We start from the raw sequence: 24090 nt of genomic DNA on the forward strand, positions 1-24090 counted from the left end.
TGGATTTTATCATAAGGTAAGCGAAAGTTTGTAGGTTGAGGCCGACCGCAAACGTTTTAGCTAGGACAGTCGGCCTTCCTCCGAAATCATTTGACATTGGCCAATAGTATCTTCAACAGTTTGCGAACGTTCGGTGAGATTCTTGTCCACTTCAGGTGGCGGCGGCGGCGGCGGCGGTTGCTAAAGGAAGACAGACAAGCGATAGCCTCAAGATGGTCCATGAGTGTCTATGAATGGCCCGTTCGGCTACCGGAGAAAATAGCCGTAGCCTGTTGTTGTCGTTGTCGGCACACCGCCTTTTGCTCGTCCCCCCATTTTCCCAAATAGATTAAAATCGTTGTTACAAAAGAAAATGGCGCCACGGTCAGCGCTGGGGGACACTGCGGTGGATGAAGCGGTGGTCGACGAAAAAGTGGGGAATGCAAGATATTGCTTAAGCAGCTTTTAATTAAAAACTGTGAAGAGCAGACAGAGAAAGACCTTTTCGGGTCAGGTTTCAGCTCCAATAAGCCGTACAGGGTGTACCTATTTCGGCGAAGCTAAGCCTGGCTAAAACCCCCTAGATTTGGCTGTACGCCACCGCATTAGATTAAGTGTACGAAATGTACGTACATACATTTGTGTGTCGTTAGGCATTTTCGTAAGCGGCAGATTGACACCGGAAAAATGTTGCTCCCGAGTGTTCGCACACCACATGGCCATTGCTACTGACTACGTCACACTGATTAGGAACAACGGTATTAGAAATCTGCAAACGTTATGTAAGTCCTAATTTGTGTTTAACTTGAAGAACAAGGGGAACACACGTGTTCGTTTTGAAACACGCTGTTTTCACAGGGCCAAAGCTTTTCGAGTTTAGATAACGGCATTCAGTTAACTACAATAATGTAATGGAACAGATCCGTGTATGCCACAATAGGTATAAGTAGCATTATTATAGCTACCGGGTGCTCACTTATTTACCTTATATCTATTCTGTGCTCACCTATTCATGGCTCTATCATATTTCGTGGGTGACGATGCATAAAGCCGAATTTATCATTTCGTTAAGCATCTAGGCTTATAGAACCTACCGCCGCTGGCTGGCCGCAATGCGACTTCAGTGATGCCAGTATTCCAGGCAAAACCTTGACTCGCATCAACCGATTTCTGACTCTCCTTTTTTGGTAGTTTGGCAGTCAAACTGGTGTTTAGCTCAATAAAAAAAAACGCCGTTGGTAATGGAGTAGTAATCTGTGCACATTTCTAGACTCCGGTTTTCCTTTTTCGGTCTTGAATCAGCCCTTTGCTGACAACACCTCTCAATTTATCGACCTGAGTTTCTCTCGTTCGGTATTGAAATGAGAAAGTCAAGATTTAGTGAACCCCGGATTATTGTTGCTCCAGTCGTCATACTGCGATCACACTATCCGACCAACCAACGGCTGTCTTCAAGTTTTTTTTTCCGTTGCGCAACTTCAATTGGAGGTCGAAAGAAAAACAGCAAAAATTAGATCAGGATTGAATTTTAAAAACAACTTGGGTCCACCCCGTACGTCCGATCAAAAGGACCAAACAGAACTCTCGGGGGGTGAGGAAGAGAAAGCTAAGAACAGAGCGGACAGACAGGGCTAGTAGTATAGATTACCTGGGAAAACGCTGGGGTCTCGTAGAGCAAACGGGTGACGTCCCCAAGAATAGAGGTGCATGGGGGCCGTATAAGAGTGGTTGGGGGTTCTTTTAGAAAACGAAGTGAACGTTGGCCGGAGCAAGGAAAGACGGAAAGAAAGGATGGAAGCGGGGCTGCTTCTACGCTGCCAACGTGGTCTGAAGAGGCAGAAAGATAAAATTATAAAATGTCAGCACCGGCTTGACACCGCTTTAAGTGGTCGAGCGCTAAGAACTGTCGGTGCGCCTTTAATTATATAAGAGTTGGCTTGCTTGAATGGTCGCGTCATGGTCGCACCCGGATACCCCACGAAAAAAGATGAATGAAAGGGCAGCCTGGGTTGAAGAAGGCGCGAGCCACCGGTAGCTCCTCTGTACTCTTGGCACAAACGACTCGTCCTGCGGTGTCCATCGTAGCTACACGAATACTTCATGCTACAGTATTGAAAGATGAGTTGTAAGATTAGAGCAAAAACTGAAACCCGTTGAAACGAAGAGAGTGCAATAGATGATGACATTGGATGGATTGTCCGTCATATGACCGCATTCTTTATACAAATGATTAAGTCCTTAACGATATCAATTGCGCCACCTTGAGCGCCCGTCGAGCGTTCGCGGAGTTTTCTTCATCAACGTATTTCATTTAGTTACACTCTACGTCATAATATCTCAAAATTTAGACAAATTCTTATCTGTATGTAAACAAAAGAGGTCGCAATTCAGAGTTAAGAGAGTTAATCATTGTGTCGGATGATTGCTATTACTTGAAAACAAGCAAGTCCTGCTGGTTCTGGACATTACACAAAGATTTTCTAATTATAGACAATCTTCGTGCAACGACGCTTTTCCCTCTTTTGCTCCTTCTGGTCGACACCGCACACTTCTTACATAAACATTCAGCATTGTAGTCAGTGCTTAGAACGCCAGGGACGTTTTCATCCTTCATTTTCAGTTGTATGAAGTATTTCCATGCGCAGCAGCAGCGGCAGCGGCATACTCACCATTATCACCACAGTAGTTAGTCGATCAGCCATCATGATCCTCAATGCTCATTATCTGTCGCTAAAATAACAGTGGATAGTCTATTGCTTCTACTATACAGATACGTGCATCTTTTCCGTTAGTGCAAGCTTTAGTTGTGTGTGTGTGTGTGTGTGTGTGTGTGTGCGTGCGTGCGTGCGTGCGTGCGTGAGTGAGTGAACGGTCTGCTTATCGTGGCATGTAAAAGTGCCAAAAGTGGTAACAAAAAGGGGCAAATTAGCAGAATTTTTCACTTCTTAAGCATCTCAGATTGTGGAATGAACAGTTATCAGCTAAAACGCGATGACAGATGATTTTTCAATGGAAAAATCGTTTACGATTACTGGTCGTCGTCGTAGCGCCACAACGGAGATAGGCAGATATATCGCCAGCTCAATCGTCAAACGCTGCCTCCTGATATAACTCATAAGCACAACACTTTATGCCGATATTATTATTATCTCTGAGTAATGAAAATCTCCTTGTAGCGTGAGCCAATCACGCAGCGTTACGGGACCCGAGTCGATACCTTTGAATGTTGAGTCGGCAGAGGCATTCCGCAAGTGCCTAATGGTACCTTAGTCGTTTTGATCGGACTTAAGAGATCAGCGCTTAATAGCAGAGAACTACTAGCAGGTGATTGTGAAGAGCACGCCAAAGCAAGGCAAAACAGTCTGAGACAAGAGCAAAACTATTAGCAATAATAGCTCCGATTATTTTCAGTAAATTTATAATGGTATTAGAATCTTTAGAACGTATAGAGTTTCGCGATCAAGCTGAATGCCTAGAGGGCTCTTAATAGCCTTTGCCACTTTACCTCGTATGATAGCTCTCTCTCTCTCTCTCTCTCTCTCTCTCTCTCTCTTTCTCTATATATATATATTTTTTTTGAGACACGATGTTTTTAGCACGCTTGCTTTTACTATTATTATTGTTATCAATATTCTGCCATGACACCGGCAGAATAATGTTACGACGACTTTCAATTTGTGGGGAAATTTTTCGTTTAAGCGCAGTGCAAGCGTGTCGTGTTCCATATTTGCTATCACCAGTTTATTGTCATAGAGTCTATTATGGGGAATAAGACTTGTTAATGGATGGTTGTTCCGTGGCGAGCACCAGCATTATTCTCTAGGGGCAAGCGGGAAAATCGAATCTACTGGAGAGCTATCTAGCTAGGCCAGCTTCTGACTGACTATAGGTACCGTATTAGTTACGGGATCAGCATCATAATGGACACCACCAACAAGCGTAAGAGTTCTACCAAAAACAATAACTAGGAAATCGTATTGACTTTAGGCTATATGGACAATGTCTAACTTCCTGCTCTTGTATACATGGGCTGCACTGTCTGTCCTATATAGGATAAGAGACAAGCAATCCCGTATCCCGTTGACGGCAACGCGTGGCTCACTAACTCGAACAGGATTATAGTAAAATGTTTTTTTGTTACTGCGGAAGACTAGAGAAGTTATTGCTCGATCCTCGTTGTCCCCGGCACCTTGAATCAACTAAAACAGTCAGTGAATAAAAAAAAAAACGTGTATTTGTTGTACATTTCTGTACCACATGAGTTCGGTAAGAATATGTTCCGATTTCAATGACACACACATATACAACAACAGCATAAGCTTTCCTCCATACAATAAAATTCCGTCTTTAGAATATATTTTTTTACTACAACTTTTCGTGCGAGCTGGTCTGTTGTTAGTTGTGCCTTTCGTAGACGCCTCACTGGACCAAACACCTGCACTCCGTTTAATAGCTCTGCAAATACGCACTGCACATTGTAAATCATTGCACATTCATCAAGCGTTTGAACTTTGAGTGCTCTAAAAATGATGCCTCTTTGAGTATCCTTCGTCTTTTCAAAGAAGCATTCCTCTTACCCCCCATCTCATTCACAAGCGCACAAGTGCACAGAGGCTACCTGAACTGACGGAACTCTTCGTTCCGAAAGCTTAGTTACTTAGTAAATTGCTTTATTCTTATTTTCCCCTCGCTGAACTCCTTGCGATGCTGGCTAGCCATGTTAATAGCAAAGCTGTTGTCGTCATTGCTTGCCTCAGGATGTTGCCGCAGTAGTGCAGAAATACGGCTGTCATTGCGTTAGCTGGTCGCGGTTACGTCTACTATGAGGCGTTCGAAGCCTCGGAATTGATGATGACATCGTGATGATGTTTATTGTTGTACGAGGTTCAGGGGCTTTACGTTTCTATTGCGGACTGCCTCTAGCGCACCACTACTACGAAGGTCCGTGTTTTGGTAACCGAGACGCAACTCTAGCAATTTCTGCAATAGCTTCTGTTCAATGGGTGGGTTCTGATAATGATGGCGGTGGTGACGATGGTGTTGCCGTTGTTGTGGCTTCGCGGGCCGCTGGTGGCAATTAAGCGTGTCGGGTGGTCACGAACGTAGCGACGGATGAGCCAGCAGCACTGTTCGGTCAAAATGATCCCAGCTACCTCTAGTGCTCCGTAATGCTGGCGGCAGCAGTGGCGACAGAAGCAGATTACTCTGCCGGTAAAAAAGCAGGGGAATTGCTACTGACTGGCTAGCAAACCAATTGATATTGTAAAATGGAGATTGTTCGTAATGGCGATGATTGTAGCTGATTGAAGGAGGGTCGCTGCCCAGTGCAAGCTAAGCCGTTGAGTCCCATCTTTTTCAATTATATGTTATTATGAAAGTATGAATATTACTGCTAGTAATAATAGTCATGGTAATAACGGCTCCACCTTGAACGAGATCTTACGCACTCTTGTTATTACAAAAATCGTTTATAGTTCGTTGAACAAACAATTTGAAATAACTTCGTATATTCGAAGGGTAATATAACTTGATAGTTTGAAAGAATTAACGTGAACAAAAGAAGCTCTTCCTAGTCTTCTCTAGTCTAGTTGTCACGTCACTCAAACAGTGCCACAGAGTATGTGTTCTTCTTCACTATTAAACATTGTCGGGTAATAACGTTTAGAAAAAACGGTAGGCAGCGTTGGATCGGTGTTCGCCACAATAGAGCATCCGGGAATTTTTAAATGAGCGCATTTCCAACTTCGACTATTGATGGCCAATCATTACACAGGTTTCCAGACCTCATACAATGGAATATTTAACAAGGCTGATGCCATGCATTCCTGCAGGCCAGATGACACGGCACGAACTCGCTGGGTCAGTGAGCCGAGCGGATGACAAAAGTTTAGTTTGTTCAGTCACGCCGCGATTAATTGATCGATTTAGATAATACGTTATTGGCTATATTGTACGGTTCTTTGCAGGGCTGCCAGTAGCTGAAATGGTATTCTATCGAGATATCGATGAAAACGATATCTAATATTTAACGAAGACACTTGAGGGTTCATTTGGGTAATTTGTTTGTGAAGCTTTTCCTTCCAATCCGGTCTTCAGCACTGCACCTCGAATGCTCTAGCTAAGTTGTACAGCATCGTCCATTCCCGATGCATCGATTTTAAATTGTAACAAATGTCACCCTTTTGTCAAACGTACACAATAGCACTATGATCTTGCAGAGAGCAATGTTTACCTCTACGTCTCAAATGTAACATCACTCAGGTAAGCACCTCAGGGTTCCCTCACAAGCTCAAAGCTAAGTGCACCATTTTCAAGACTCTCGTACACTATTTGAATTTGGCCATTGAAAATAGCCATATGGGCATGGCGTCTAAATTCAGCATCTGATTTTACAATGGCGGATGACACTCTCCATAGTTCTTTGGTCACAGTGAACCTTTCAACATGGTAAGCGATAGAGGAGTTCGGATTCCCTGATATCGCCTCAGCCTCAGCTGTTGTAAGGAGCACTTCTACCGAATAATAGTTCCTCCACAAGCGCCAGACTAGCCGTTTTCGAAGCCTTTCCATAAGAGAAATGCCCAACATGTCTATCATGCAACATATAATGCTGTCATAAACATTGAGCCTTAAGACAATCGTTTCTGTGGCAAAGCTAGCGATCTAAATTCTTCGATACGAAATTTCGAAGTCCATCACAGACGGCAGCGATTAGCCACTGTTGTAAACAGAATCTCGTCGGCTGCTACCTCGTCTGCACTATTCTTTGCACTACCAAGTTGACATATCATAACTGGATGACCCCTTTCGATTCGAAGATCCATGTGTCTGTCGTGTCAAGACACTGCGCTGCTTACGTAGCGAGCAGAGGGTACCTTATACATCCGTCTATGTGTTTGTATATGCCTATTGTCTCTGCCAGACCCTGCAAGGACCCCTTGGTGCTGGCTTATTTCCCCCAAACTATTACGTCCAGAGACAAGACGGGCAGCGTAGTAGCAACGAAACGACTTAAAACGCCTAACCGTTCTTTTGCATGGCTGTCGCTCCTATGACAAGTCGATAAGTTAACCAACTGCTGGTAACGACGGTCCCTACTGCTGCCGCAACAACAACAAATGAACTGCTACAATCACGACGTCCTCATCATAGTCGCAGCCATAATCCTTCACTCAGCAAAGCATCAGTCTCATCGTGTGCCGCCGCCGCCACCACTAAGTCAAGTCTCTTACGTCGCGTGCGCACACATACACGCAAGTTTGATCATAAGGGCTTGTGTATTGCAGACGTACATGTGTGTATGTAGCTATGCAGTGATCATAATAATTCTGACCGTTGTCGTGTTTGCTTGCTTGCTCGCTGCTCTGCCAACGAACGCAGATATCACAGCTGTTCTCAAATCTTCGACAGCAGCGGCGGTCGTAGAAAGACGACGGCAAGTTCATGATGATTTTGTCGATTCGCCGCTCACTGCGGTTAAAGAAAAAGCAGCGTCGTCAGCAGCTGCGAAGCAAGTGGTGCGCGGCGGCGGCACCAACACAAACGGTTGATTGCAATTTTTGATTTGTTCGCTTTTCCCGTTGCTGCCATTCCGTTTCGATATCATTGGCGATGCCGCAGTGACGACGCTGCTGCTGCTGCGGCGGTGATGAAATTATTGCTCACATTTCATCTACGACTGTCGCTGGTGCCCGCTATCTCACTGATGACCGGACATTGTGCAGCCTAGCCCAGCTAAACCGCACGAAATATCTCTTGCGGTTAGTGTCTCAGTAGCAGCAACGGCAGCAACATCGAAGTTACTTACCTCTCCCTGTTTTTATGCGCGCCTTTAGATTTCTACGATTGTGGTTGGTCAGTGAATCGATGATGGTGATGCTGTTCAACCGATTCCATGGTGACTGCAAATTTTTAATGTGCTATTTTCAACTTCTTGCCTCCTTCTGTAAATATTCCCTATAAGTTGTCGCCGCTGATGTTGTTGTTGTTGGCGCTGTCTTTTTTTTGAGGTGGAGGGCTCTGAAATTGTGCGAAATCGAGTTTCTAAGACTTATTATTGCACTATATAGCATGCCTGTTAGCTACAATCGTTATGGGACCAAATGTAACATATCTGAGGTTTTATTACCTTTTAAAGTGTATGTGCGTATGGACCTCTTGTTGATATTAATAATTTGTTTCGACCAAATAGTGCCAAATAATGTTAGCAAAATTGTGGATGTGACATCGAATCGGTTTCACCGCTCTCAGCTTTGCCTGCCGTCTTCAGAAGTGCCTTCGTCTCATTTTTATCAGATTGACACATGGTGAGCCATTGGGGCATTTGTTAGAGCCGTACCTATTACTTCGAATCCTCTATGCGCTAGTCGGATAGCCAACGACAGCGGCGACGCAGGACAATGCGTGATCACGTACTGTGTAAATCGGTATTAATTTATTGGTTTCTTGTTGGGAAGAACGATTTACACGGAGCACCTCGGAAAGTGTTACAATCTAACCCCTGGGAGTCTCGCCCCAGCCGCCGCCACGGCCGCAAAAATCAGTGGTTTTGGCCATCGCATGTGACAGATCAAGTCTGTATTGGCGTCACCGTGATTAGTACCAGTGCTGTTATCGCTGCTATTATTATGATTATTACGTTGGTCGCGATAGTGTGGAAAATTTCGTCGTCGGTTGATTATTCGTGATTCGAACCTCCTCTTCCCCCTCCTCCCTATCCCACTCGGCTCACCCCAATAGCGGCAAAAGTACTCGTTCCGCGACCACTACTGGCGCATTTCTTTTGGTTACTTTTGCCATTGCATCGAGTGCACCGGCCAGAGTTGTGGCCGTTCAACGTCATCGTAGGTGTTTCTTTTGCGATGGATAGATACTTACTTGCTTGCTTGCTTGCTTGTTTGGTGACTTAAAAATGATCAGAATACTAAATAAAAAAAAAAAAGACAACGAACATATACGAGAGGAAAAGAAAAAAACACATGAGGGGAGCTGTTGTGGGGGGGGGGAGAACAAAGCGCACATCTTTTTGTTGGGACCGAATCGAAAAATTACAGACGACGCCGCCACGAACAGCAGCGACTACGATAGCGGCCACCACTGTCGCAGCCAGCGTAAGGTTACGGCTTTAGCGAGCGGTGCTGGTCGACGTCAATGCGGCAGACCGCCCTGTCCTTTGCAGATTTATTTTTGCCCTCTCTTTTTACATTTCCGAGGAGGACCGGCCAGAGGCTACGCCGGCCATCCGACCAACGCGACCGCAATCAAGCCGACAACAACCCCTGATATGACTTGGTCTAGTAGCTATGTATTGCAGAGACAGCAGGTCGCTGTGTCAAACTTGAACGGATGTAGACAGCATTATTGTGTTCTTGCTGCAGACAATTCGAGGGGATACTGGTAACATTCTAAATGGCCGTCTACGTTGAGGGCATTAATTGGGGCGTCATTTATTGAAGTCGTGCATATATTATGTGAAATAGTTCATCTTAAGTGTAGCTCAGAGACGTCAATACGTATCCAAGTATCTAATAACGAATCATGCTTAACACGTGAACCGATCCGCACGGTTACAGGCAAGGTACTATGATAGATCAGCGTTAACTTGCTGTTAGAGACGATAGAAATTGTCAGACAAATATTAGTTTATCTTTTGCCGTGCAAGTACCGTTTCGCCGACCACATCTTCATCGCGGATATATGTCCCAACCAATCTAAATCCATCCACAACAATATTGTCCTACGTTTTCAGATTCTGCTGCCCCCGGCTTCTAAGAAATCGCTATAGCATTTTTGTTTTTGACTCTTCATTCTTCTTCTATTACTATCATTATGTTTATTCCTTTCTCCCAAACAGACATCGACGCCACCTGAAACCTTGAAGCACAGCGAATGAAGACTCGCTGATGATGATCAGGATGGCGGTGTGGCTAACGCTGCCGCATCGTATTATGAAATCGTGATCGTTGCGTACAGCCAAGCTGAGTCTCTACCGCGTGCAGTTCATCATGTCCTTATGTCATTCGTTGGATTTTTTTCATCTTTACTGGGTTTTTTCCTTTTTTTTGTGGTGGTGCTTGGACTTAAGCGTATGGAGAACTGCGCGCAGCGTCAAGCTAGGTATTCTCGCCACGGGCAGTCAACTGACTAGTGTTATCTGTATAATGTAAATGACGAGAGCGGCTGTGCGCCGGTCAAGCAAACTAGAACCTTACCATTAGTGGAGTCATGATGAGAACCACCTCATGAGTTCACTTTTTTGGCTCTTTATCTAATTATCGCGATTTTACTATCAGGGCATTTTTCTTGTTTTCAACTTGCTTTGGCTCGACGATCGTTCACTTGGTTCATCTCATTTAAATACGTCTAATAAAGTTGGTGACAAGCTTCTTGGCGACAATTGGTACCAATAAAGCGAGGAAAACCAGCCGATCAGCCAAGCAGCGAACTCCCAAAAGGATAAACGTTGTGTAATTGTCTGCTTACCCACTGTCATCACCACTAGGGTCATTGCTGCTGATCATTAGCAAACACAAAAGTACAGATTAAGGACAAGATGGTGTTCTACCGAACTTAGTGATGGGTGAACCTATCTCGGACGTCTGCTTAGTCTACGCGTACAAGAGGGCAAACTGGTTTAGTAGAAATCGGCCCAAGACAAGTTCGATTCAAGCTGTGGATTACGTATGTAGGGTGTGTAAGCGTACAAAAAGCTAACAATAAAAATCGAATGCGTCTAGACACGACAAGGAGTTATCGGTTGTAAATTATAATATTATTACGGATTATGAAAGATCACTTTAGCCCGCGTCTCGTTAATATGTCGACTTGTTGTTTAAGGTACCGTGTAGTAGTTGCACGATAACAACGATCGTTAGACCGTCTTGAGCGAAGCGCATTGCTGGCTTCAGGTCCTGTTTAGTGGTCCGGCGAATAGCCCATATTCGAAAATTTGACTCAACTCAGCTCATCTAAATAGTCATTTATTGCTTAGAACTTTAAATTCTTGTTGTTAGTGCTGCATCCAGTCTCCTAAATCTTTAACTACCTCGAATAGCTATGGCTGGCAGTGGCTATCGTTGATAGATTATTACATGGTTTGGCTGTTTACTTTTTAAAAAAGAGGTATTTAACATGCGGCTGCTACCTGGGTTGGGAAGCTAGTAGCCGGTGGACTCGCTACCCAGTTAGCTCGAACAGGTCTCGTAATAAGCGAATTGAAATTTTTACCACAGGAAAGGCTCTGTGAGCTTTCTATTACGGCATATGCTTTTGGAATTGTATAGGATATACGATAGGCAACACAGAGCGAACATATATAGATGTACATAACCATACAAATATATCATATCATCCGCTCATTGTAAGCTAGGCGCGTGTTTATTGAAGCTCTCGGTAGTAGCTTCGGATGTAGACATGTTGTGCATGTATTGCAGACAGCGAAGAGACGACCCCACCCTCTATTTAGTATTCGTCCCTTTTTCACCCCACTCCTTTGGACCCTGCGTTGCGCCTACGCGTCACTTCACGGGCCGGTCCTGTTGTCTACCCAATTGGTTCACTCTTTGTCAGGAGACATTAATTGGACTCATCCGCCTCAGCCTTCCAATCTCTAATTCGAAGTATTATTATTATTATGAGCCCTCCTTCCCCCTTTATTTTACTCACCCGTCAACCTTCAGATACTAAAGGGGCGCAGAGAGGATCAATATTGCTATGCACATATATAACAGGCCTACATACCCCTGTTAAAATGAAGATCTGACGCAGTTTCGATACATTGCTCCACCTATATATCGGGGACATATAGGTATAGACAGGCATATGACCCATTCATAGTTAACTCAGTGCCTCTATTTCGTGTACTCTGTGAGCGCTGTACTGTTTTATACGTTTTGTTATTTTCGTTTTTAGGCGAAAACTCTAGCGCTAAATCACGTTTTCTTGGAGTTACTGCACGTCGTACTGCGACGGCGTTCATCATTGTTGATACATGAAAGCGGATCTAGGCAAATAGCGGCCGTGCTTTGAGCTAACTCAACGTCGTTTCGTGAAAAAACATCAAAACTAGGTTTTCTATCTGTGACCACTGAATTTGCACACCAATTACCACCCGCATCAATACGTAGAAACAACAATTTTTCAGTTTTCCTACTTTCTCACTGTAACGTATATGCATCCGCACATAGATAATGTAATACACAGGACCAATGCCAGAAAGTTCCTAGCCTCCAAGATAAGCTTCCTTCCCCTTATTTTGAGTGTCTTGGTGCAATAGACATGCTACTCGTAATGCTACTCGTGGTAATAATCTAGAGATACAAGATCATCAGGATCATCATTATTATCCTGCTCTGATTGCTGCCACCGCCGCCGACAACGTCGGCGACGGCCATGATCAGAAACAAGCAAACCAAACAGTGGAGACGCTTTACCAACAAGCGACCAGCCCTTGTAAGCATTGGGCGAATACACGACGCCATTACACAGCCGGCCACGCTAGAACGAAGCGGGCTCATCCAGCCAGCGAGCGCGTACCGACAGTTGGTGTGGTGGAAGGAGCAAGTCCTGTGTTAAAGACCCAGCTAGCCCAGAAGCAGTAACATGAGTCCGAAGGTCTGAGCGGACACTTCGCTGAAAGCAGCCCCGAACGAAATCGTAGCAGCATATAGAGATTATCTCCGCTTCACTAAATACGTTAATTACTTAATAAACACAAATGCAGTTGTGGCTGCTGCTCCATTTAGTACGGACGACGCGCAGTTACGAGAGCATGGTCTGTTATGATGACTATTATTAATACTAGTAGAAGCGGAACGATCCGACAAGTAGAAAGTAAATAGGATGTTCGCAAATCGAGAGCAAGTGTGTAAAGACTAGATCAATAGATGCGTTCAGATGCATTGTTGAAGGACGCGTTACAAGACGCGTCTTCAGACGCGTCTATGCTTATTGAGCTGCAGGCCATAAACATGCGAATGTGATAGTCCAATTTAACCTAATATGGTACGCATAGGACCCATATCAGGGAAATCCGTTTTGAGTTTCTTCATATAAATGGTTTCGTTCGACTACTTCGTTCGAGCACAGTACAACGTTTCACATAACCTTCTGACCACAGATGACCCTGCGTTTTTACTGTAGATCCGCATAGAGGCGATTCGAACCGTCCGTGTAAGTTAAAGGTGTCTTACTTAAAAACTTACACGGTGGACGAATTGTTTTCTATACAGATAGAGCCTAACCATAAAACGAAGAAGAGAAATTAATAACTACAATAGTTATGCTGACAAGAGTAAAAATGCTGTTAGCTTGGAACACCTATTTTCGAGGAATGAGCTGCCATAGAAAGCCGATAGTGTTCTCCATATAGCACTAACTTCAAGAGTGAATTGGGCTCAAGCCTATTCATCTAAACATATAAATACTAACTAGAGCCACTACTTATGCTTTTCAAAGGCTGCATTCGGTCATGATTGCCTAGGAGGATATGATGAACTACAGTGCGTTTCCTACTCCTAGTAATATCGCTTAATTCGAAATGAGGTACAAAAGGGCAACTTTGATCGAGATTTCCCTCCTATCAACGTGGAACGCCATAAGGAATTAGCCGTATCTTGACGATTAGCTACTCGAACAATACTACGAGAACTTATTATGTTAAAGTAAGATAGGTTTACTTTCATCGCAAGTTATCATGACACCTTGCCATTATTTAATGATGGTCAATGAAACCTTATCTCATAGAAATGTTACCGTGTTACCATGTGTTAGGACTGGTCTACCGAAGCACATGTAATATTTCATTCAAGCGCATTACCATTTGATGTTGAAAGCTATAATCCCAAGTGACAAGGTAATGCCACCTGCAAAGCTAAACTCCTTCAATGCTTGGCGTGCAGCAGCTTTGTCGCTTATAGACAAGACCTTACAAAGCATGTTTTTACACAAAAGGCTCCGATTTATGTTATCGTTCCTTCCTCACACGTGTCGTGCAGCGTAGGTCACTGGCGGGTCTCGAACCAGCAAGCCCTGGCCTCCTTAACCAAAAATGTACTCTTCCACACTATCCGTCACGCCATGTCCTGTCGAGTAATTTTTTTAAAATTTAGATTGCTTTAGAATAATATATGTCGGGCAAGGTGAGTCGGTGTCGTTTGCGGCAGCGGTAAATTTGTCAGCACACTTTTATTCATCGAGTGAAATGTTTACAAGAACTAATTATAGTTTGCGTAGGATAATAACCCGAATGGGTTTCAGGTCGAAAAAAATGCGCCGCTTGTGATCGAGGCGCAGTACTGGAAACAAACCGCCTAAAGGTGTGAAGTGTACCCCTTAGGATAGCCAACCAATTATTACGGAAATACCGACACGTGAGTAAATCTAATATCGCCATATATATATGGCAATATAGATCTACAACAAAAGAGCTTCACGTTTGGGTGCCAACTGACTGACTGACTGACTGACTGACGCAAAACAATTGATTGGAGTGGATTTCCGCCTGCGAATCGGTTATAGAATGATTCATTACGGATGATGCAAAGTGGATTATATAGGGTGATAATGTGCAAATAAAGAAACTACAAAAAATATGCTCCACGATACGTAGCAAAGGCCAGACAGACGCCAAAGTAGGTAATCTGTCCGGTTGGACGAAAACAAATCGCACATTATGAATGGCTGCCGCCTGGCTACCCGATCGACTCGGATCTCTACTGTCAACAAATAACAAGATTATAACCAGTCATTGAAGGAAATCGACCGGAACGAGTGAACTGAGAGGCGTCGACTCCACCATGGCAACGCCAGACCACATACATCTTTAGCTACCCGGGAAACATGTAAAGGACTTGGATGGGAAATTTTAATGGGTTCGCAGTATAGTCCGGACCTTACACCATCAGACTGCCATCTCTCCAGTCTCCGCAGAAGCCCCTTCATTTAGTTTTAGTGGAAAGATGCAGAGATCACTTGTTACATATCTATATTCTATAGTAATGGAATTATGGTGCTAGCGGAAAATGGCGGAAGGTTTAATATCGCCCATGTAATCCACTAGTATGATTTAAAAAGGAAACAGTTCCTTTGACTGTTTTGTTTCTAATCATGGCTTCTTAGACAAGCCAGTATCCCAATATAATAAAAAAAAAAAATGTTTCCAATAAGTCGAAGATATCCACGGTTATCACTATTGTATGTCCGTTGTGCCGATTAAATAACCAATAGTTCATTCACTGCGTTCGGAAGAGCTATCAAATCTCTTCTCGATGCACCAGTCATATGTGGATTCTTCATATAGCACAGCGCTATAACCGAGTCGTGTAAGAAGACTAAGGCATAGTATCGATTTGATCCTCTTACAATTGTCATATAATTGGACCCTAGCGGTAAAGAACAACACTGCAATACCGATACACAATGCTAGATACAGCAATAGATAATAGACAGGTTTTACTGTGAAGTCGTCGAGCGCACACTATCCTATAAATAACCGGTAGTCAATCCATGCGTTCAACTTGTCGATAGTCTCTAATGAATCGTTGTCGCATCGCCATATTCCTTTGGCCCTCCCCCAATGATTTTCATAGTAAGTTGCCGCAGCCCCGGTTCTAGCCATGTTCGAATCACGCTAACTGTCAGAAAATATGGACTAGCTGGCGCTGAATTCAGTCCGTGTTAACAAGACGCGCGACAGTCGAACGCGTTCGTCGATTGGCGATCTGTAGCCCTGTCGGCTAAAGCCCGCTTTTTTCCGTACATGGACATAAGCTCAATTTAAAATAGATCTTCTCACGAAACTCCTGTGTCATCGATGACTGCAGTCGCTTTTGCCTTTCATAGAACAACAACAATATATTATGTATGGTATTTTCGAATTGGCTCGACGATGGTTGGCGTATGGACAACGAGCTTCATGCGTTTGTTGAGTTTTAACTAAACTCCGTGCGCTATATGGAGGTACACGCGATGTAGAAATTTCGTTACGCCGTATCAGGGACCGAAAAACGGTACTAGGCCTAACTCGAATGGCCTTCGAGCTTGCAAACGGTTGGTTGTTACCATAGATACATTTTTTATTCACCTCATTTTTTAACTTTAGAGGAACAAATTTCTTCTAAGTAAACAGTTTAGCTTGGAGAAAGTGCCCAAAATTTTGTCTACTCTAATTTATAGGGCCGTATTGTTTTCTATTGCTGGGCGCTTGCAAAAATACGCAAGTGTTTCTTTTGGCGGAAGTAGTCTATAATGATAGAAACGAAGTAATAAAAATATGTGTTTCATTCGTGTTAAGGTAACCGTTTGTGAAAATAAGCAAGAGAGGGGCGGATCAAATCTTTCTAAAAAGGGAATTTCCCTAGACAGGTATAAATCAATTAGGTCTTAATGACAAGAAGGGCCATGGGAAGCCAGCGCCTTCTTCCGTATCTCGTTCTACTAGAAAAAACTCAGGTATTGCTATAATTCAGATGCTCTCGTGGCGGAAGGCCACAAAGCATTTTCGATTTGGTACCCTGCCCCCCAGCCCTTTCTTTGCCCCAGTCTCCTAGGTTATCTTAAGCCTCGTGCCGCGTTGCCCTTCTAACTGGCTGCAGTAAATCGTTTCAGGTTTTCCAGTCGTCAAAACGAGACGTGAGCGACCCCTGTGGGACTTGCCCTTCAAATATCATTGGTCCTCCCTCCACCCAAGTGTGGTTACACACGGGTATGTTTGTTGGGTAGCTATAGAAACTCGTACAATAAGACGACTGCACAAGTGATAACCAAAAAGGAAAAAAAACTCATCTTCTAGACGACAACGTACTGATTTCACTGTCTTCTTGGATACTCGGCCACGTTCGCATGGTGCAAGACTATGTTCATCCATAATTTTACCTGATGTATGCAAGTAGAGACACAGCTGCATGTAAAATCTGACGCAGTGTGTCTAAACCCTGCAAAACATAGAGCTAAAACGCTTGGCAATTTAACGGGGAAATGTCTGGATTCGAGTGCAGCTGGAGAAAAACAAGCGGGCAGACTATGTCACAAGATTGGACTTTAACAGTAAAGCAACAAGAAACTTTACGGGCCGTAAACCATGGAAAAATCCGATATCCCTAGACTGACGTAGTTAATTTGTGTTTAAGCTACGGTCACGGTTGAAGTGGTCAGCCAGTTATATGAATGTAGAAGAAGTGCAATGTAGGCAAAACGGGGCAGGGGAGCGCTCTTTGAGTGATAAGGCACTTGGCATATGTACAAAAACGATAAATGGGCTCCACAGACGTTATAAACTTATCGATGTACTTACATAAGGGTACGATTCGGCTACTGTAAAAAAAAAATAAGATATATACTTTTTTTTCAAGCAATTTGACTCGTGTCTTTGAGTGAAATTAATGGAGTTCATTAAAAGGAAACACTATATATATATATATATATATATATATATATATATATATATGTATATATATATTACGCATTAAATGACACTTTATTGCCAAGTGCTGCCTCGGATTAGGTATTCATAAAATGAATTAGAGCTTCCTTGCCACTGACATAGGTAGTCATAGTAAACCACCTTATTCTACAATTGGAGTCTCCATTATACTGGCGATTTCACAAGGGAAAAACACACCGAAAATGTTTCTTTTGAGACATCATGGCATTACGAGGAATACACACAATGCCAACAACAAAAATTTGTAGCAAAATTGAAGCATGGATTGTTGAACATGTTTAGAAAAGACATATTTATTGAGATATTCACTCGGTCAGGACATGTAGTAAACCTATAAAATGCTATACGTAGTTTAGCCTATATAAAAAGGGCACGAAACAAATACTTGTCATCTGTTTTTATATACGATTTTTATAAAAAGCATCGCAAACAATGACGAAGCAACAAAAAAAGAACGGTTTACCCACGTATTTATCTTCTTCGCACATTCTTTACTAAAGCCCCCCTCTCTTTGACTTCGTTCACACTTCTTATTGATAGAGATAGCTCATATTGAATCATTTTCCAAAACCAATACTTTTCCATTAGCTCATTGAACAGATTTGTCATCTCGTATATGCCCCCTTGGTGCTATACTATACATATATATATAGTATAATAACACAAAGCTTTCAAATAGAATTCACTGGTTCGAGAGTCAATACCAACCAACGTGGTATAGTGCCGACCGCTGCCACTGCGTCTCGCAGCAATTGGCAAGAAACTTGACATCACCATCGTTACCGCCGTAACAAACAACAGCCGTCGTTGACATTTTTAAGGAGTCGATTCGTGCTCGCTATAATTATTGCTAAGTGTCCATGGGTGTATCAAGAAAGTGAAAAAGAAAGCACCAGTATCTTTCCATAAGAGCGCACAAACAGAGCAGGGCACATGCGCACGTCAATGTAATGCTTACACTCTCAATGCCGGGCAGGCCGTCTGGTAGATGAGCAGGACTTGATGAGTACGGGCGCTGGTGACTGCGCTGTAGTAACAAAATAGGGTGGTGGCGGTAAGATGAAAGCAGTAACATGAGCACAAGACTCTCGCAGGACAAGAACTGCCCAGGTCGGCTGCCGCCAGCGTTTCCGTGCCAACCACCGAACGCAGTACGGACCGCAATGCGTATTGCTCAGGCTGCTCCTGTGAGTTTCGCGGTCGTAGAGGATTAAAGTGATAGGTGACGCCGAGAAGAAAGAGAACAACAGGGCGCATTGCCATTCGTTGAGCTGACGGTGACTTGTGAGCGAGATGGTGGTGGTGCTGTTTGTTGTTCCTTGAAAACGGCACATATCTCTCTATTGTTTATGCTTCAAGTTTTACGTCCAGTGTCGCCGTTAGACATTCCATTTGACGGTATATCTCTCTATCCAACAGATGCATGCACGTACTACTGCTGCTGCTGCTGCTGCTGCTGCTTATGATGATTCTTCATCAAGAACCGGAATTAAAATCTCTGCACCTTTTTAGCCCGTCTAGAACATTGCCTCCCTATTGGCACGTGTATTTCCCGAAATTACATGCTTGTCTCTCTTGTATGTTGATAACAACAGAAGATTATCAGTCGCTCATTAACATCGCATCATGATGACATGGCTGTACACATACAAACTCAATCACAGGAGTTAGCTGGTAAAGACAAATCTTCTTCGATGACTCTGGTCAAAGAACCTTAAAAAGGTGATCTCTTGTCTTACCTATCGAGCCTGCTGCGTCTATGTTCCCTGGACCGAGTGTCGTTCAGAACAATGTTGCCTGCCTTGCCTATCAAAGAGGAGCGGTTTACCAAAAGCAAACAAATAGATAGACCGCCAATTCCCGATTGTGAAGACATTTGCTAATATTAATGTCGATGCCGATTCGACCCGGAAAGGAGACCAGCTCATTGTAGAAGCCTGTAGTGTGGTATATATATAGCGTGTAGTAGTGTGTAGCCGTCTCACTCGTTCACCAGTTGTCCTCGGCCGTTTGGGGGTACGAAATGCGTGCAGCACGACCGCGGCCGCAACCACAAGATACACATGACCATGACCAGCAGCACTGGCAGCGTCACCGGAATCAACCGCAAAACGTGATGGAGATCATATCGTCGTCTGGATGGCGGCGACGCCGTTGGCGAAAACGCCGGCTAAACCAGATCGGCCCCACAATGGAATAGAGCACGCGAACCCAGCTTCGGTCCAAGGCTTGACCCATGTACTGGCAGTTTGCGCTAGAGCATCGTAGATCTGTCCTGCCTTCAGCTCGGACTGATTAAATAGAAAGAGAAAGGGGAACGGGGTAAATGTATTCCACACAGACAGGCACACGTCAGGCCGAAACGTCAGGGCCTGATAGACTTCGACTCCCAGCAAGTCAATATTTCGCCATCGATGAGGCCTTTTTAGCAGGACCTAAAGCAAAGTGAGTGCTTAATCATCGACAACTTAATATTGCGTTGAACACTGCGGCGTGATGCGCGGACTTGGCGTATTCCCTTCCGTCTGCTAGACAATATTGTTGTGGAACACAGCGCATGTCAATACTTCATACCGGTTAAGCTCGAAAAGGTCCATACGCATAACGCAAATTTCATTACACACACGTATTTTAACACACGTTCATGGAATACAAAACAAACCACCTAAAGCACAAATTTCCTATTTTTTAAAGAGGAACAGGTCTTGCGCTTGAGCATTTAGTTTTCAGTCCCCTACGAATGTTGGAAGCGAACATTCATCTTGTTAACCAGATACGCCAAGTAAAAAAAATGTATTCCACTGATTGGCGCTCTTGTTCTAATGATTCTATCCGCTGTTCCTCCCACCCTTCGCTGTATGATACTGGCCGTATCTACGCCTACACATGTACCCGTAGCTCGTAGACAGGCCAAAGGTAGCTGGATACCTAAATCGCGCTTACTTACCGAGGCTTATCCAGCTCGTAATTGTAGCAGCAGCAACAGCAATAGGATGCAATAACGTGTAGCAGCAGCAGTAGTAGTAACCGCAGTAATAGTCCTTAGCGTTCTTGATTGTTTGCCCATAATTTGCAGCCACTAATGGCGTTGCATTCGACCGGTTCGGACGGCATCAGCGGCGGCAGTGGCAACGGCAGTGGTTTGGCAGGGCCTTAGCGCTGTCCCTAGAGGGCAGAACGAGAGCCAAAATCGGAGCGGCAATCGCGGCAGCCCGCCGCATCCGGCTTCGCGTAGAGCGTGGGGCTTAAGCTCAATGCTTCTTAGTTAGTTGAAGTAAGACGGTTAAGACTTACTCGCCACCACCTAAGTGGCCCCCAGCCAGCCGTCGAGCTAGTGGCCATGGGTACGCACACGACGGCGGCAGCGGCGGCAGAAGTAGCAGGGGCAAAGGTATGAGCAGCAACGGGGTCATTGCGTATGGACTGTGGCTGCAGAAGGAAGAGATTTAGAGACCAATAGGTATTCCCGAGGTTACTTACTCTGCCTAAGTAGATGGCCGGTGTCTGTGTGTTTGGACGCTCATCAGAAAACATGCATAGGCCATCAGGTGCTCATGACGGGAGCGCCGATGTGGTAATCGAATGGCGAAAGAAACGCCTTTGAATTTTGTGTTCGATCGTTATAGTTGTGGTTGGAGAGAGGATTGTAGCTTGATTTGAGATCATGTTAATCGTGTTTATTTATTCATCTGTTACTCGTAACGCTAACGTTACTTTCTCCAACGTTTGACATATTACGCCAGAAGAGCCTCGATCTTTGCGTCAGTGAGGTGAAAGAAGGTTCGTTCAGGTCGAAAAGTTCGTTCGGCGGTATCGTACCTGCAAAGGTAAAAAATCCAGTAAGAAGAACACGTTTCGGCAAGGTCACGACTAAAGTCTTTACATGCCTCTACAGCCATTCGAGACATGACCTCTTCCGACTATTACGTATTAAGGCTACTGGAGTGATTTCAATTTTGTAGATCGGTTAAGTTCGACCCCAATCGCTCATCCGACCCCACGAATAACGGTAACAAGCTCTAAGCGGATGCTATGTTGACAGAGCAATTCTAGAAAACGTATATTTATAAAAGAAAAGAAGCGATATTGGACGTCGGACCGTGGTACGCCAGGTGATTCAGTACAAGTTAATACGTCATCACCTGATAATCTTATTCGTAGATAACAACTTAAATCGCCGAGAGATAACTTCATAGAGCTGATCTATTTTCAGCCTAAGATACAACTTATAAAAGGGCATTAACGCTTCAAAATCAGCATTTTACTGTCAAAAGGTTGATTTGACTAGTGGTTTTGATGTGAATTTTACTAGCCGAAGATAAATAAGGACAACGACAACGACAACATTTTTCAGGGCGGGTTGTTTATGCAACCGTATTCATAAGAATGTGAAGGATGGGTTTCAAAATAGAAAATATTATTTTCCATTGTCGAAACGCCGTTTCCGAGTTTTCGTTGAATGAATAAGGACATTACCGGAATTGAAACTAATACAAGGTGTATTATATGGGCTTGTCAATCTGGGACAATTGTACTAGATTTTTGGGTAGATCCAACGTTTGCCGTACGACCGAACAAGAATTTGTAGCCGTTCTATGTATCATACGTCGGTCAGAATCAAATCATCACAGTCGGGTTCCCCGTTGACGGGAAACTAAAGTCAACTGTGAAGCCAACATAAAACAACATTTACCCTTCAGCTGTGACCATACTCATCGTTGCAGGCTAACCGACCGGATAGCTAGCTATTCCGACCTGGACCTTTCTACTTCTAATTTGCATCTACTCTGTTTCGATTACTGCTGATGGAAAGAGACTGACACGCACAAGTGGTCGGTTTTTAACAGCAAAACTTTTTCACGCACGTCGAGCGTTTCAAGTTCGAACGAAAGATGGACCGTGAAGTCATCAGTATGGAACACCCACTAGGTAATGGTATGGTGGCCAGTTGCTTTTGATTATATTCCATACAGCCATATATAGATATCTCCCCCGTGCTGTTATTCTTTATAGAAAAATAAAAGCACTAAATTTTTAACTAAACATCGCCGCTGCCCGACCTGCTACGGAACAATGACATTGATTCATTTTGACAAAGAAGGCAAGCAAGCTGTCTATCCGGTTGCAGAGTACGGCTTTGATGAACGCTGGCCAGGTATTTGAATTTTGCCGCCTAATAATGCTTGCAGTCGGTCGCCTATGGGGCCAAGTATCAAAATCGTCTGGCTGGCTGAAAAACGACGACGACGACAACAACATAATTTCGACCGATGAAGGACACTTACTAATTCAAGATTTTGTCATTCATCTGCTTATCTGTCTTCTCGCAGTTCTGCACAGCTTAGTTATTTTGGCTAAATTTTAACTTTGCTATCACAGAGCGTTTATTTCGCCTAGCGCGATTCGTGTCGTCGTCTTATTCTGCGCGCTCAAATTTTAAAATTTGTTGCGCGTCACCGTCGACTCCAGTGCCGTCGTATCCGGTTCAGTAGAGGAGCAGCATAGAATTTGCTATTGCTGCTGCTGCTGCTGCTACTGCTGCTGTTGTCTGATCGGTGTTCAGAATCAGAATCACATTCAAACTGTTGTCCGGGCAGTGACGCGCTGGCGGCGGCGAAGGCGGCAGTGGCAGCGGTGGCGACTAAGTTCGTTTGCTCTTGCTGATGCTGCTGCCGCCGCCGCCGCCGCCGCCGTCGCTGTGCTCACGTCAAACTATGGCGCCCTCTCGCGGTATCATGCGGTAGCGATGACGCTGCTCCTGCGAAAACGACTACTTCTGCTATAAACGACGATGGCGGTGGCGGTGGCGGCGGCAATCGTGGCCCGATGTTACCGACGTTGCTGCCACCATCGCCGCTGCTGTTACTGGCGAAATTGTCGAGTTTTCTATAATATTTATTATGCTACTGTTGCGGGATCACTTGGTTGTTCTGCGGCTGCTTTTGCTCTACTCTGTTTCCCGCTGCTCTGCAACGTTCTGTTGTTCTCTGGAACGGCGTCCGATGTCCGGGCGTCACCGTGAGGTCATTCAGGCAGCAGCAGGCGCCCCAACCAGCTCCGACACCGGCGTCGTCGTTGTTGTTTCGGTCTCCGTCCGGCGAGACTTATTCGAGCCACCGAGTGGCCACAGACATAGGCAGGCCGGCGATATTTTCCCATTGAGCAGTAACGTGCTTCAGCTATGACACCACCACAGCGGCTGTTGGCAAGAAACAACTGCAGGCTCCAACGATCTACCCATACACATATATCGATGTCCATGTGATACCGAATCATTCTTCGGCAGGCAATGAGAAGGGTGCGAACGAAAGCATTTCTGCACAAGTTGAACAAAGACTTTGTTAGCATCATTGGCAGTACCCATATTACTAGTAGCACTAGTATGGAGTCTTTGTGATGGTGCAGTGGCAATGTGTTTGTCTACCAAACATAGACACATGTGAAATCCAGATCCGAACCCGGACGTAGCCACACTCCATTTAGTGCTGGGGACCACTCATCTCAGGCAGTGCTAAAAGGCTGCACCGCACTTCGTGCGAGTAAGTAGAAGTTGAAGATGGGTTCTGCATCGATTTTTCTTAACACAGCTAGGTAAAGTTGGAGAATCATTGCTGAACATCGACTTAGTGCTAGCAGATCATACGCGAAGTGAAATACTGTGTACAAATCGT

The 24090-nt window shown here is 44.4% G+C and overlaps 1 protein-coding gene across 4 annotated transcripts in view; it reads left to right on the forward strand.

The window, feature by feature from the left end:
* The first annotated feature begins 6393 nt into the window (after nt 1-6393).
* LOC111252383 (uncharacterized) overlaps nt 6394-24090 on the forward strand; it is an 83664-nt gene continuing 65967 nt past the window's right edge. The window contains exons 1-2 of one of the 4 annotated variants that reach the window (XR_015318877.1): nt 6394-7739; nt 8171-8285. The gene's annotated coding sequence lies outside the window, so the exon portion shown is untranslated. Of the gene's footprint in view, nt 7740-8170; nt 8286-9832; nt 10719-23046; nt 23959-24090 lie in introns of those variants that run through there. The other 3 variants (XR_015318872.1, XR_015318886.1, XR_002674187.2) reach the window with 3 other exon arrangements.

This window comes from Varroa destructor, unplaced genomic scaffold (assembly GCF_002443255.2).
Source record: "Varroa destructor unplaced genomic scaffold, Vdes_3.0 BEIS01000001.1, whole genome shotgun sequence".
In the NCBI taxonomy this organism is placed as follows: Eukaryota; Metazoa; Arthropoda; class Arachnida; order Mesostigmata; family Varroidae; genus Varroa; species Varroa destructor.